The 14,588-nt window shown below is 43.7% G+C and overlaps 1 protein-coding gene across 9 annotated transcripts in view; it reads left to right on the top strand.

Annotated features, from left to right (window-relative positions):
- LOC106591609 (prostaglandin reductase 1) overlaps positions 1–14,588 on the top strand; it is a 123,073-nt gene that overhangs the window by 85,847 nt on the left and 22,638 nt on the right. The window lies entirely within an intron of this gene.

The following is a 14,588-nucleotide window of genomic DNA, read 5'->3' as shown; positions in this document are numbered from 1 at the left end:
TGATGATCATGATGATTTTCTTCCTGTTGTTGATGATCATGATGATTTTCTTCCTGTTGTTGATGATCATGATGATTTTCTTCCTGTTGTTGATGATCATGATGATTTTCTTCCTGTTGTTGATGATCATGATGATTTTCTTCTTGTTGTTGATGATCATGATGATTTTCTTCCTGTTGTTGATGATCATGATGATTTTCTTCCTGTTGTTGATGATCATGATGATTTTCTTCCTGTTGTTGATGATCATGATGATTTTCTTCCTGTTGTTGATGATCATGATGATTTTCTTCTTGTTGTTGATGATCATGATGATTTTCTTCCTGTTGTTGATGATCATGATGATTTTCTTCCTGTTGTTGATGATCATGATGATTTTCTTCTTGTTGATGATGATGATGATGATTTTCTTCTTGTTGATGATGATGATGATGATTTCTTCTTGTTGATAATTTTATTAAAATCTTGTTGATGATGATTTATTAAAATATTGTTGATGATGATGATGATTTTCTTGTTGTTGATGATGATAATTGCATTTGTTTTGTTGATGATGATTTTATTTTTGCTGTTAATGATGATGATTAAATGTTTCTAGGTAATAACCACAAAAATGGTGATTATGATAATAATGTGAGTTTGAACTCTTTAGAGCTGGAGGCAATGACTTTCAGTTGGACAAAGTTAATATTGTTTATTGTTATTATCACTTACAAATTGTGTTTTTTTCTGCAGTGAACTCATCGTTTACAGACATATTGTGAGATAATGCAAATTATGAATACAAATCAATCAATCAATAAAACATTATTTGGTTTAAAAACATTTGGTTTAAAAATATTATTTGGCTTCATGAGAAATACGGTACATCAATAAAAAAATGTACACTAATTGTTCACTTGGAATCTGTTCTATACCATTTTAATCAGCTAGAGACAAATAAAGGTACACAAAGTGAGTATCAAGTGTCTCAAAGTAAAGTGCTGATCTAGGATCAGGTCCTCCCTGTCCATGTAGTCTTATTCAATGTGATCTAAAAGGCTAAACGGATCCTAAGTTAGCGCTCTTGCTCTGAATTCTATTGATGTTCTGTGTTCTATTGATATGTTCAGCCCCTGGTAAAAAAAAAACACCAGAATTAACCACTAGATGGGGGTGTTAGTATGTCATTTGTGGAAATGTAAATTACCAAACGTTTCAAAATCCTTTCTCTCCTTGTCTCCTCCACTGAATCTGCACTGATTGGCAGATGCAGCTGCAATTTTAGTAATGTGTTGTCATGCAACATTTGGCATGCTTTTCTAACAATGGCTGCTATAGTATAACAGGCAAACACTTCACACAGCAGGAATATATACAGTACATGCCAGAGAGAGACATATAAGCCTTTGGCACTTCAGATTTATGGCCCTCTCTCAGGCCTAGCTACAGATCTTATCTGAGCAGACACCGTTACTAGCCCGTAAATCAAAGTGCACAAGCAACAGATAGGATTTGGTCGTTCTGGAACCTATAGAAACTTGGTAATGGTACCCTTTACTACAGCAGTAACATCTAAGGCTATACATTGCAGTGGTAACATGAACATGCAAACAATATAAACCTTGCTGATACATATACATAGTAGGCAGCAATTATAATGACTGTAACACTTCTAAAAAAATGTAGTAATGATAGCATGCACGGGGTACACACAAACAATGCTAGCATTAACTGGAAGCTAACAAACCAACACTGCAAAATTATATTACAAATGTATCTTACAATTACTAGGCTGCTTCCTACCATTCTACGATAGCTGCCAGGGACTGACACTCTCAGAAGTCCATTTGGGGTAAAATGAGAGGAGAGCTAGCTCGGAACTGCTGAAACTGGATTTGAAAAATTCTAGCTCTGAAAGACTCCATAAAGTGGTTGATTATTTCAGGCCCTGTGTCTTTACTCGGAAGCAACAGTGAAATATTCAGCAGGCTACTGGCATTACACATCTGGCTAAAAGACTACTGTAGTGCTGTTGGCATAACTTTTATAGATACTTCGACACCTTTTGGAAACAGAAGGTGCCTGGACCCTGTCCCAACAATGACTTATCAGTGACCCAAGCTCTGCTCAGATAATCCCTACTATTGTGTCGCCGAGCTGTCATAATGCTGCTGCAAATATACATTTTCCCAGGGGTGTTGTCAATCATAATCTAAGATACTTCATTTTATCCGACAACTACTGTCAGCAGTAATCATGTGCCTCCTAACCTGAGTTACACTTTTAGCACAGATGGTTTGCCCTAGTAGAAAGCCCACTGTGAGCAGTTCACCCTGCACTATCAGCTCAAATAAATACTACTGTCATGTCTTCTCCCAGCAACGCAATAAAAAACTGGACTCAGTTGACTAACTGTAGCCCGTATGTTGCTCTGCACAATTTGTGTCAGCCTCCTTTGTTCTCTTTCATTAATTACCTGTTTTCGACCACTGGCCTGCCGTTGGCTGGAAGTCCTTTGGTTGGTGAACCATTCTTGATACACATGGGAAACTGTTGAGCGTGAAAAACCCAACAGCTTTGCAGTTCTTGACACACTCAAACTGGTACGCCTGGGACCTACTACCATACCCTGGTTAAAGGCACTTAAATATTTTGTCTTGCCCATTCACACTCTGAATGGCACACATACACAATCCATGTTCAATTCATCTACACTGATTGAAGTGGATTTACAGGTGACATCAATGAGGGATCACAGCTTTCACCTGGATTCACCTGGTCAGTCTGTCATGGAAAGAGCAGGTGTCCCTAATGTTTATACACTCAGTGTATATCCAGAGTCATATTCCTGTAAAGCTTAGAGAATATCTCATGTCAAATGCTGTTGAAGTAATACGGCTACAGGTTCACCTGACTCACTTAAACAGCCACCACTAGCACAGAGAGGTGGCTGCCATAATTGGCCACTTTAATAAATGGAACACCAGTCACTTTAATAATGGCACTTTAAGAAAGTTTACATATCTCGCATTACTCATCTCATATATACTGTATACTGTATCCTTCACTATCTATTCTTTATTATCTATTGCATCTTAGCCGCTCTGTCACTGCTCATCCATATATTTTATACTTATATATTCTCATCCCATTACTAGATTGTGTGTATTAGGTTTTGTTGTGGAATTGTTAGATATTACCTGTTACATACTGCTGCACTGTCAGATCTAGAAGCATAAGCATTTCGCTACACTTGCAATAACATCTGCTAACCATGTGTATGTGACCAATACAATTTGATTTGATAAGTTGACTCTTCCTGTCTCCCTCTCCTTACATGTCCCTCCCTTTCCATTGTGTAACAAGCCGTCATATCATTGCATTATGTTAGTAATCAATAACCTATAACGTGTGTGTGTTTATGTTTATGTATTTCTGTGTAATTATTTAGCTAGTTAGTAAATAAATGATTTAGACAATTTGTGTATCACTGAATTATGACTTTTAGGCTAGGGTTCGTGCAGATTTACGAGGTCAACGACGTTCAAAATGAGACTGATATGAAAAATGTATTAATTGATGGCTGGTATGATAACGATATATTCTGATATATTCTTGAGTTAATTTGGGAAACGGTAACTCATTAAACAAACTTTGCCCGTGGTGCCCTAAGTTACTAATGAGTTAATTGTTACATGATTCATTTAATCATGTAACAATTAAACATAGTTAATTGATTGATAAAATAACAGTCATCACATTAATGGTAGTCACGTCACGACACCAATATACCATAGAAGAAGAAGAAACTTCCGTCCTTATTCCAGCATACACTCAAACTAGAGACGAAGAGCGTGGAACAGAAACAAACTAACAAATCAAATGTTATTTGTCACATGCGCCGAATACAACCTTACAGTGAAATGTTTACTTACAAGCCCTTAACCAACAATGCAGTTTAAGAAAATACCTAAAAATAAAAATTTAAAATAAAAGTAAGAGATAAGAATAACAAATAATTGAAAATAATTAAAGAGCAGCAGTAAATAACAATAGCGGGGCTATATACAGGGGGCATTGGTGTTGAGGTAATTGAGGTAATATGTACATGTAGGTGGAGCTATTAAAGTGACTATGCATACATAATAACAGAGAGTTGCAGCAGCGTTCTGGGGGGGAGTCAATGCAAATAGTCTGTGTAGCCATTTGATTAGCTGTTCAGGAGTCTAATGGCTTGGGGGTAGAATATATTTATTTTTAGGGCAGTCCTCTGACACCGCCTTGTATAGAGGTCCTGGACGGCAGGAAGCTTGGCCCCTTTGATGTACTGGGCTGCATGCACTACCCTTTGTAGTGCCTTGTGGTCGGCGGCCGAGCAGTTACCATACCAGGCAGTGATGCAACCCGTCAGGATGCTCTCGATGGTGCAGCTGTAAAACCTTTTGAGGATCTGAGGACGCATGCCAAATCTTTTCAGTCTGCTGAGGGGGAATAGGTTTTGTCGTGCCCTCTTCAAGACTGTCTTGGTGTGCTTGGACCATGTTAGTTTGTTGGTGATGTGGACGCCAAGGAACTTGAAGCTCTCAACCTGCTCCACTACAGCCCTGTCGATGAGAATGGGGGCGTGCTTGGTCCGACTTTTCCTGTAGTCCACAATCATCTCCTTTGTTTTGATCACGTTGAGGGAGAGGTTGTTGTCCTTGCACCACACAATCAGGTCTCTGACCTTTTCCCTATAGGCTGTCACATCCAAAACATTGATAAGTACAATAAACAGCACTTAAATTAAATTTGAAAGCTTGTCTGAATATTCTTTGTACCATACCAAACTGTTACTGAAGGGAGGTAAGCATTTGTGTAATGTATGAACTGAGATTGCTGGTTAACTTGTGTCGACCCACATTGGTAACGTAGCTGAAAACGGAGCGGGGGGAGGGGGAGATGAGTGTGTGTTCTCTTACCAAATGCTGCCCGCAGCTACCATTTATCAATCGCTCATTAAATAGCCAACCATTCTCAAAAGAAAATAGACATGTAGTCTGACAGTATGGGTAGGCTACAATATTGCTTTGCAATGAACATGACATAATTAAGCATTAAGGCCTGAGGGGGTGTGATATAAGGCCAATATATGCAGAGTGTCTGGATTCAGCCCTTAGCCGTGGTATATTGGCCATACCACAAACCCTGAGGTGCCATATCGCTATTATAAACTGGTTGCCAAAATAATTAGAACAGTATAAAGTAATGTCTTGTCATTATACCGCTGGTATATGGTCTGATATATCATGGGTGTCAGCCAATCAGCCTTCAGGGCTCTAACCACCCAGTTTATAATAGCCATGTAATCTCAGAGCAATAACCACCCAGTTTATAATAGCCATGTAATCTCAGAGCCACAACCACCCAGTTTATAATAACCATGTAATCTCAGAGCCACAACCACCCAGTTTATAATAGCCATGTAATCTCAGAGCAATAACCACCCAGTTTATAATAACCATGTAATCTCAGCGCAATAACCACCTAGTTTATAATAGCCATGTAATCTCAGAGCAATAACCACCCAGTTTATAATAACCATGTAATCTCAGAGCCACAACCACCCAGTTTATAATAACCATGTAATCTCAGAGAAATAACCACCCAGTTTATAATAACCATGTAATCTCAGAGCAATAACCACCCAGTTTATAATAACCATGTAATCTCAGGGCCTATACAAAGGCAGGAGAAGATAGAAACACAATCATGTATTGATAAATAAAATATCAACAATTCATATTTTGCATAGAAGTGTGGGCTGTAGGCAGCATTTACTTTGAAATGATTCAATAGACAAACAATCTAGAAGAATGCATGGCCTGTGTTTGGATCTCACTGTTTTAACATTCTGCCCACACCTCTACAGAAATGTGATTCAATTTGCATTTGAGCTTTAGAAACTATCTCCAAATCACACTGTAAACGAGGGTGTTATTTTGTACCATAAAAGGGGAATGGAAAGTGTTTTCCAGGCACGGTTGTAGTGCTCGTGGTATGGCTCTGATTTATCAATAAAAACATAGCTTATATGTTGCGTGCAACAGTTTGAAAAATTCCAATAATTTTCAGCGCAATAATTTAACCTTTAACTAGGCAAGTCAGTTAAGAACAAATTATTATTTATAACGATGGCCTATTATCACCCCAGCCTATAATAAGACACCCATATTACTGACATTATGAAGAGAGTACATAATCACCCTGTAAATATATAACAGACACTCCTATTACTGACATTATGAAGAGAGTACATCATCACCCTGTAAATATATAACAGACACTCCTATTACTGACATTATGAAGAGAGTACAGCATCACCCTGTAAATATATAACAGACACTCCTATTACTGACATTATGAAGAGAGTACATCATCACCCTGTAAATATATAACAGACACTCCTATTACTGACATTATGAAGAGAGTACATCATCAACCTATAAATATATAACAGACACTCCTATTACTGACATTATGAAGAGAGTACATCATCACCCTGTAAATATATAACAGACACTCCTATTACTGACATTATGAAGAGAGTACATCATCACCCTGTAAATATATAACAGACACTCCTATTACTGACATTATGAAGAGAGTACATCATCACCCTGTAAATATATAACAGACACTCATATTACTGACATTATGAAGAGAGTACATCACCCTGTAAATATATAACAGACACTCCTATTACTGACATTATGAAGAGAGTACATCATCACCCTGTAAATATATAACAGACACTCCTATTACTGACATTATGAAGAGAGTACATCATCACCCTGTAAATATATAACAGACACTCCTATTACTGACATTATGAAGAGAGTACATCATCACCCTGTAAATATATAACAGACACTCCTATTACTGACATTATGAAGAGAGTACATCATCACCCTGTAAATATATAACAGACACTCCTATTACTGACATTATGAAGAGAGTACATCATCACCCTGTAAATATATAACACTCCTATTACTGACATTATGAAGAGAGTACATCATCACCCTGTAAATATATAACAGACACTCCTATTACTGACATTATGAAGAGAGTACATCATCACCCTGTAAATATGTGTTTTTATCATTGGGTTTCACACTGTTGGCGGTAGGTGCACTTGATTCAGCAGCCCTAGTAACGGGAAGGAAAAAGTGTTCCCAATTTAAACCATTTCATGTGTCTGAAGGTATAACTCAGAGAGCAAATCAAGTGCACCTATAGGCCTACCACTGGCCAATCAAATAGTTCAGATCACCTTGTCTGCACAGTTTCCTTTTCAATAGACTGCAAAAGAAGCCTCAAATGCACAGCAAAGGTGATACTGTGAGATTTGAACACCATGACTAGAGTGAGACTCAACGTATACAGCAAAGAGCTGCTGTTTTTATGAGGAAGTTCATGTTTAAGTTATTCAGAACTGTCCACACTTTGTTCAACACCTTTATAAGCCATAAAATGCTCTCCATACTTTCACAAGCTACAACCAGCACTGCTGTGTCAATGAATGATTACAGCAAAGTATTCCAATAAGCCTGCATTGTTATTATTAGCGGCTCGTGTCTTTTGGAGGAATATTTCACTTTCTCTGGTCATAGGAGTAACAACATGAATTGGTGCATGAGACAGAAATAATGCGGTGTGACTTGAGTTTTGCCATCAGCTGGAAGACTGTTTACCCTTTTCTCAGCGGAGGGAAGGAGGGCTGAGGGACGGTGAGTCGGGTGAGAGGCATCCTCACCACTGCTCCCTCCTCCCCTCAGACTGACCATCAATTAGATGCAGGCCATCACTCCAGTAAAAATAAAAAGAAGCAGCAAATGATTTTGCTCACTTTGCTCTGCCTTATGGGGCCCTGGAGGTAACGTTGACTGAGCTCACATATTATAAAACGTGCTCATGATTTAGAAAACGAGCTCATAAATTATAAAATATGCTCACGAATTATTTAAACGTGTGCATGAAATGATATAAAACATTCTCATGATTTATAAAACGTTCTCCCGAATTATAAAACATCCCCAGGAGGCTAGGGAGACAATCTCAACCACCACCACCCGTTCCCGAATCCCGACCAACAGGAGCACACACAACACAGACACATATGCAAGGAACCTGCCATGGAGGAGTGGGTGTTCAGGTGGTTCTTGTGCTAGGCCATGCCCCGGTGCTGGAGAGGTCTGAGTAGATAGCAGCTAACCCACTCTGTTCAGCCCTCCCTACAGACACTAGTAAGAGGTAGACTCAGCAACGGACCCAGAAACAGGTGAGATATTGATGAGGGATGACGACACACAGATATAGAGCGAGAGACACACACACACACACACACACACACACACACACACACACACACACACACACACACACACACACACACACACACACACACACACACACACACACACACACACACACACACACACACACACACACACACACACACAGACTGGGTACAGTACTGTACTACAACAAGCAGGGTGAACATCCCCTCCCCTAACACACAGACTGGGTACAGTACTGTACTACAACAAGCAGGCTGAACATCCCCTCCCCTAACACACAGACTGGGTACAGTACAGTACTACAACAAGCAGGCTGAACATCCCCTCCCTAACACACAGACTGGGTACAGTACTGTACTACAACAAGCAGGCTGAACATCCCCTCCCCTAACACACAGACTGGGTACAGTACTGTACTACAACAAGCAGGCTGAACATCCCCTCCCCTAACACACAGACTGGGTACAGTACTGTACTACAACAAGCAGGCTGAACATCCCCTCCCCTAACACACAGACTGGGTACAGTACTGTACTACAACAAGCAGGCTGAAAATCCCTTCCCCTAACACACAGACTGGGTACAGTACTGTACTACAACAAGCAGGGTGAACATCCCCTCCCCTAACACACAGACTGGGTACAGTACCGTACTACAACAAGCAGGCTGAACATCCCCTCCCCTAACACACAGACTGGGTACAGTACCGTACTACAACAAGCAGGGTGAACATCCCCTCCCCTAACACACAGACTGGGTACAGTACTGTACTACAACAAGCAGGCTGAACATCCCCTCACCTAACACACAGACTGGGTACAGTACTGTACTACAACAAGCAGGCTGAACATCCCCTCCCCTAACACACAGACTGGGTACAGTACTGTACTACAACAAGCAGGGTGAACATCCCCTCCCCTAACACACAGACTGGGTACAGTACAGTACTACAACAAGCAGGCTGAACATCCCCTCCCCTAACACACAGACTGGGTACAGTACTGTACTACAACAAGCAGGCTGAACATCCCCTCCCCTAACACACAGACTGGGTACAGTACTGTACTACAACAAGCAGGGTGAACATCCCCTCCCCTAACACACAGACTGGGTACGGTACAGTACTACAACAAGCAGGCTGAACATCCCTTCCCCTAACACACAGACTGGGTACAGTACTGTACTACAACAAGCAGGCTGAACATCCCCTCCCCTAACACACAGACTGGGTACAGTACAGTACTACAACAAGCAGGCTGAACATCCCCTCCCCTAACACACAGACTGGGTACAGTACTGTACTACAACAAGCAGGGTGAACATCCCCTCCTCTAACACACAGACTGGGTACGGTACTGTACTACAACAAGCAGGCTGAACATCCCCTCCCCTAACACACAGACTGGGTACAGTACTGTACTACAACAAGCAGGGTGAACATCCCGTCCCCTAACACACACTGGGTACAGTACTGTACTACAACAAGCAGGCTGAACATCCCCTCCCCTAACACACAGACTGGGTACAGTACTGTACTACAACAAGCAGGGTGAACATCCCCTCCCCTAACACACAGACTGGGTACAGTACTGTACTACAACAAGCAGGCTGAACATCCCCTCCCCTAACACACAGACTGGGTACAGTACAGTACTACAACAAGCAGGCTGAACATCCCCTCCCCTAACACACAGACTGGGTACAGTACTGTACTACAACAAGCAGGCTGAACATCCCCTCCCCTAACACACAGACTGGGTACAGTACAGTACTACAACAAGCAGGGTGAACATCCCCTCCCCTAACACACAGACTGGGTACAGTACAGTACTACAACAAGCAGGCTGAACATCCCCTCCCCTAACACACAGACTGGGTACAGTACTGTACTACAACAAGCAGGGTGAACATCCCCTCCCCTAACACACAGACTGGGTACAGTACTGTACTACAACAAGCAGGCTGAACATCCCCTCCCTAAACACACAGACTGGGTACAGTACTGTACTACAACAAGCAGGCTGAACATCCCCTCCCTTAACACACAGACTGGGTACAGTACTGTACTACAACAAGCAGGGTGAACATCCCCTCCCCTAACACACAGACTGGGTACAGTACTGTACTACAACAAGCAGGCTGAACATCCCCTCCCTAAACACACAGACTGGGTACAGTACTGTACTACAACAAGCAGGCTGAACATCCCCTCCCTTAACACACAGACTGGGTACAGTACTGTACTACAACAAGCAGGGTGAACATCCCCTCCCCTAACACACAGACTGGGTACAGTACTGTACTACAACAAGCAGGGTGAACATCCCCTCCCCTAACACACAGACTGGGTACAGTACAGTACTACAACAAGCAGGCTGAACATCCCCTCCCCTAACACACAGACTGGGTACAGTACTGTACTACAACAAGCAGGCTGAACATCCCCTCCCCTAACACACAGACTGGGTACAGTACAGTACTACAACAAGCAGGGTGAACATCCCTCCCCTAACACACAGACTGGGTACGGTACTGTACTACAACAAGCAGGCTGAACATCCCCTCCCCTAACACACAGACTGGGTACAGTACTGTACTACAACAAGCAGGGTGAACATCCCTCCCCTAACACACAGACTGGGTACAGTACTGTACTACAACAAGCAGGGTGAACATCCCCTCCCCTAACACACAGACTGGGTACAGTACAGTACTACAACAAGCAGGCTGAACATCCCCTCCCCTAACACACAGACTGGGTACAGTACTGTACTACAACAAGCAGGCTGAACATCCCCTCCCCTAACACACAGACTGGGTACAGTACTGTACTACAACAAGCAGGCTGAACATCCCCTCCCCTAACACACAGACTGGGTACAGTACTGTACTACAACAAGCAGGCTGAACATCCCCTCCCCTAACACACAGACTGGGTACAGTACTGTACTACAACAAGCAGGCTGAACATCCCCTCCCCTAACACACAGACTGGGTACAGTACAGTACTACAACAAGCAGGGTGAACATCCACTCCCCTAACACACAGACTGGGTACAGTACAGTACTACAACAAGCAGGCTGAACATCCCCTCCCCTAACACACAGACTGGGTACAGTACTGTACTACAACAAGCAGGGTGAACATCCCCTCCCCTAACACACAGACTGGGTACAGTACAGTACTACAACAAGCAGGCTGAACATCCCCTCCCCTAACACACAGACTGGGTACAGTACAGTACTACAACAAGCAGGGTGAACATCCCCTCCCCTAACACACAGACTGGGTACGGTACTGTACTACAACAAGCAGGCTGAACATCCCCTCCCCTAACACACAGACTGGGTACAGTACTGTACTACAACAAGCAGGGTGAACATCCCCTCCCCTAACACACAGACTGGGTACAGTACTGTACTACAACAAGCAGGGTGAACATCCCCTCCCCTAACACACAGACTGGGTACAGTACAGTACTACAACAAGCAGGCTGAACATCCCCTCCCCTAACACACAGACTGGGTACAGTACTGTACTACAACAAGCAGGCTGAACATCCCCTCCCCTAACACACAGACTGGGTACAGTACAGTACTACAACAAGCAGGCTGAACATCCCCTCCCCTAACACACAGACTGGGTACAGTACTGTACTACAACAAGCATGCTGAACATCCCCTCCCCTAACACACAGACTGGGTACAGTACAGTACTACAACAAGCAGGGTGAACATCCCCTCCCCTAACACACAGACTGGGTACGGTACTGTACTACAACAAGCAGGCTGAACATCCCCTCCCCTAACACACAGACTGGGTACAGTACTGTACTACAACAAGCAGGGTGAACATCCCCTCCCCTAACACACAGACTGGGTACAGTACTGTACTACAACAAGCAGGGTGAACATCCCCTCCCCTAACACACAGACTGGGTACAGTACAGTACTACAACAAGCAGGCTGAACATCCCCTCCCCTAACACACAGACTGGGTACAGTACTGTACTACAACAAGCAGGCTGAACATCCCCTCCCCTAACACACAGACTGGGTACAGTACTGTACTACAACAAGCAGGGTGAACATCCCCTCCCTAACACACAGACTGGGTACAGTACAGTACTACAACAAGCAGGGTGAACATCCCCTCTCCTAACACACAGACTGGGTACAGTACAGTACTACAACAAGCAGGCTGAACATCCCCTCCCCTAACACACAGACTGGGTACGGTACTGTACTACAACAAGCAGGGTGAACATCCCCTCCCCTAACACACAGACTGGGTACGGTACTGTACTACAACAAGCAGGGTGAACATCCCCTCCCCTAACACACAGACTGGGTACAGTACTGTACTACAACAAGCAGGGTGAACATCCCCTCCCCTAACACACAGACTGCGTACAGTACAGTACTACAACAAGCAGGGTGAACATCCCCTCCCCTAACACACAGACTGGGTACAGTACTGTACTACAACAAGCAGGGTGAACATCCCCTCCCCTAACACACAGACTGGGTACAGTACTGTACTACAACAAGCAGGGTGAACATCCCCTCCCCTAACACACAGACTGGGTACAGTACTGTACTACAACAAGCAGGGTGAACATCCCCTCCCCTAACACACAGACTGGGTACAGTACTGTACTACAACAAGCAGGGTGAACATCCCCTCCCCTAACACACAGACTGGGTACAGTACTGTACTACAACAAGCAGGGTGAACATCCCCTCCCCTAACACACAGACTGGGTACAGTACTGTACTACAACAAGCAGGCTGAACATCCCCTCCCCTAACACACAGACTGGGTACAGTACAGTACTACAACAAGCAGGCTGAACATCCCCTCCCTAAACACACAGACTGGGTACAGTACAGTACTACAACAAGCAGGCTGAACATCCCCTCCCGTAACACACAGACTGGGTACAGTACTGTACTACAACAAGCAGGGTGAACATCCCCTCCCCTAACACACAGACTGGGTACAGTACTGTACTACAACAAGCAGGCTGAACATCCCCTCCCCTAACACACAGACTGGGTACAGTACTGTACTACAACAAGCAGGCTGAACATCCCCTCCCCTAACACACAGACTGGGTACAGTACTGTACTACAACAAGCAGGGTGAACATCCCCTCCCCTAACACACAGACTGGGTACAGTACAGTACTACAACAAGCAGGGTGAACATCCCCTCCCCTAACACACAGACTGGGTACAGTACAGTACTACAACAAGCAGGCTGAACATCCCCTCCCTAAACACACAGACTGGGTACAGTACTGTACTACAACAAGCAGGCTGAACATCCCCTCCCCTAACACACAGACTGGGTACGGTACTGTACTACAACATCAGGGTTAACATTATTTACTTATTTATACAAGGCTCCATGGGAAATGAAATGTGTATGCCTATTTGATCAACTTTTGAGAAAATGTTTGTAGTTGACTATCAGTCTCCAACTACCATAAGACGTTCAGATCTTCTTCCTCCATGTCCTGCCTTTTAATTCATCTTCTCAAACAGTTTCCCAACTCCAGTCCTCCAGTACCCTCAACAGCCCAACTCCAGTCCTCTAGTACCCCCAACAGCTCAACTCCAGTCCTCCAGTACACTCAACAGCCCAACTCCAATCCCCCAGCACCCTCAACAGCCCAACTCCAGTCCTCCATTGTCCCCTACAGCCCAACTCATCCAGTACCCCCAACAGCCCAACTCCAGTCCTCCAGTAACCCCTACAGCCCAACTCATCCAGTACCCCCAACAGCCCAACTCCAGTCCTCCAGTAACCCCAACAGCCCAACTAAAGTCATCCGATATGCCCAACAGCTCAACTCCAGTCCTCTAGTATCCCCAACAGCCCAACTCCACTCCTGTACTATCCCCAACAGCCCAACTCCAGTCCTCTAGTATCCCCAACAGCCCAACTCCACTCCTGTACTATCCCCAACAGCCCAACTCCAGTCCTCTAGTATTCACAACAGCCCAACTCCAGTCCTCTAGTTTTCACAACAGCCCAACTCCAGTCCTCCAGTATCCCCAACAGCTACACTCCAGTCCTCTAGAATTCACAACAGCCCAACTCCAGTCCTCTAGTATTCACAACAGCCCAACTCCAGTCTTCTAGTTTTCACAAAAGCCCAACTCCAGTCCTCCAGTATCCCTAACAGCCCAACTCCAGTCCTCCAGTATCCCCAACAGCCCAACTCCAGTCCTCTAGTTTTCACAACAGCCCAACTC

The sequence above is a fragment of the Salmo salar genome, chromosome ssa04 (genome assembly GCF_905237065.1).
Source record: "Salmo salar chromosome ssa04, Ssal_v3.1, whole genome shotgun sequence".
Lineage (NCBI taxonomy): Eukaryota > Metazoa > Chordata > Actinopteri > Salmoniformes > Salmonidae > Salmo > Salmo salar.
Note: the sequence above shows the minus strand (reverse complement) of the source record. Positions and strands in the feature narration are given on the sequence as shown.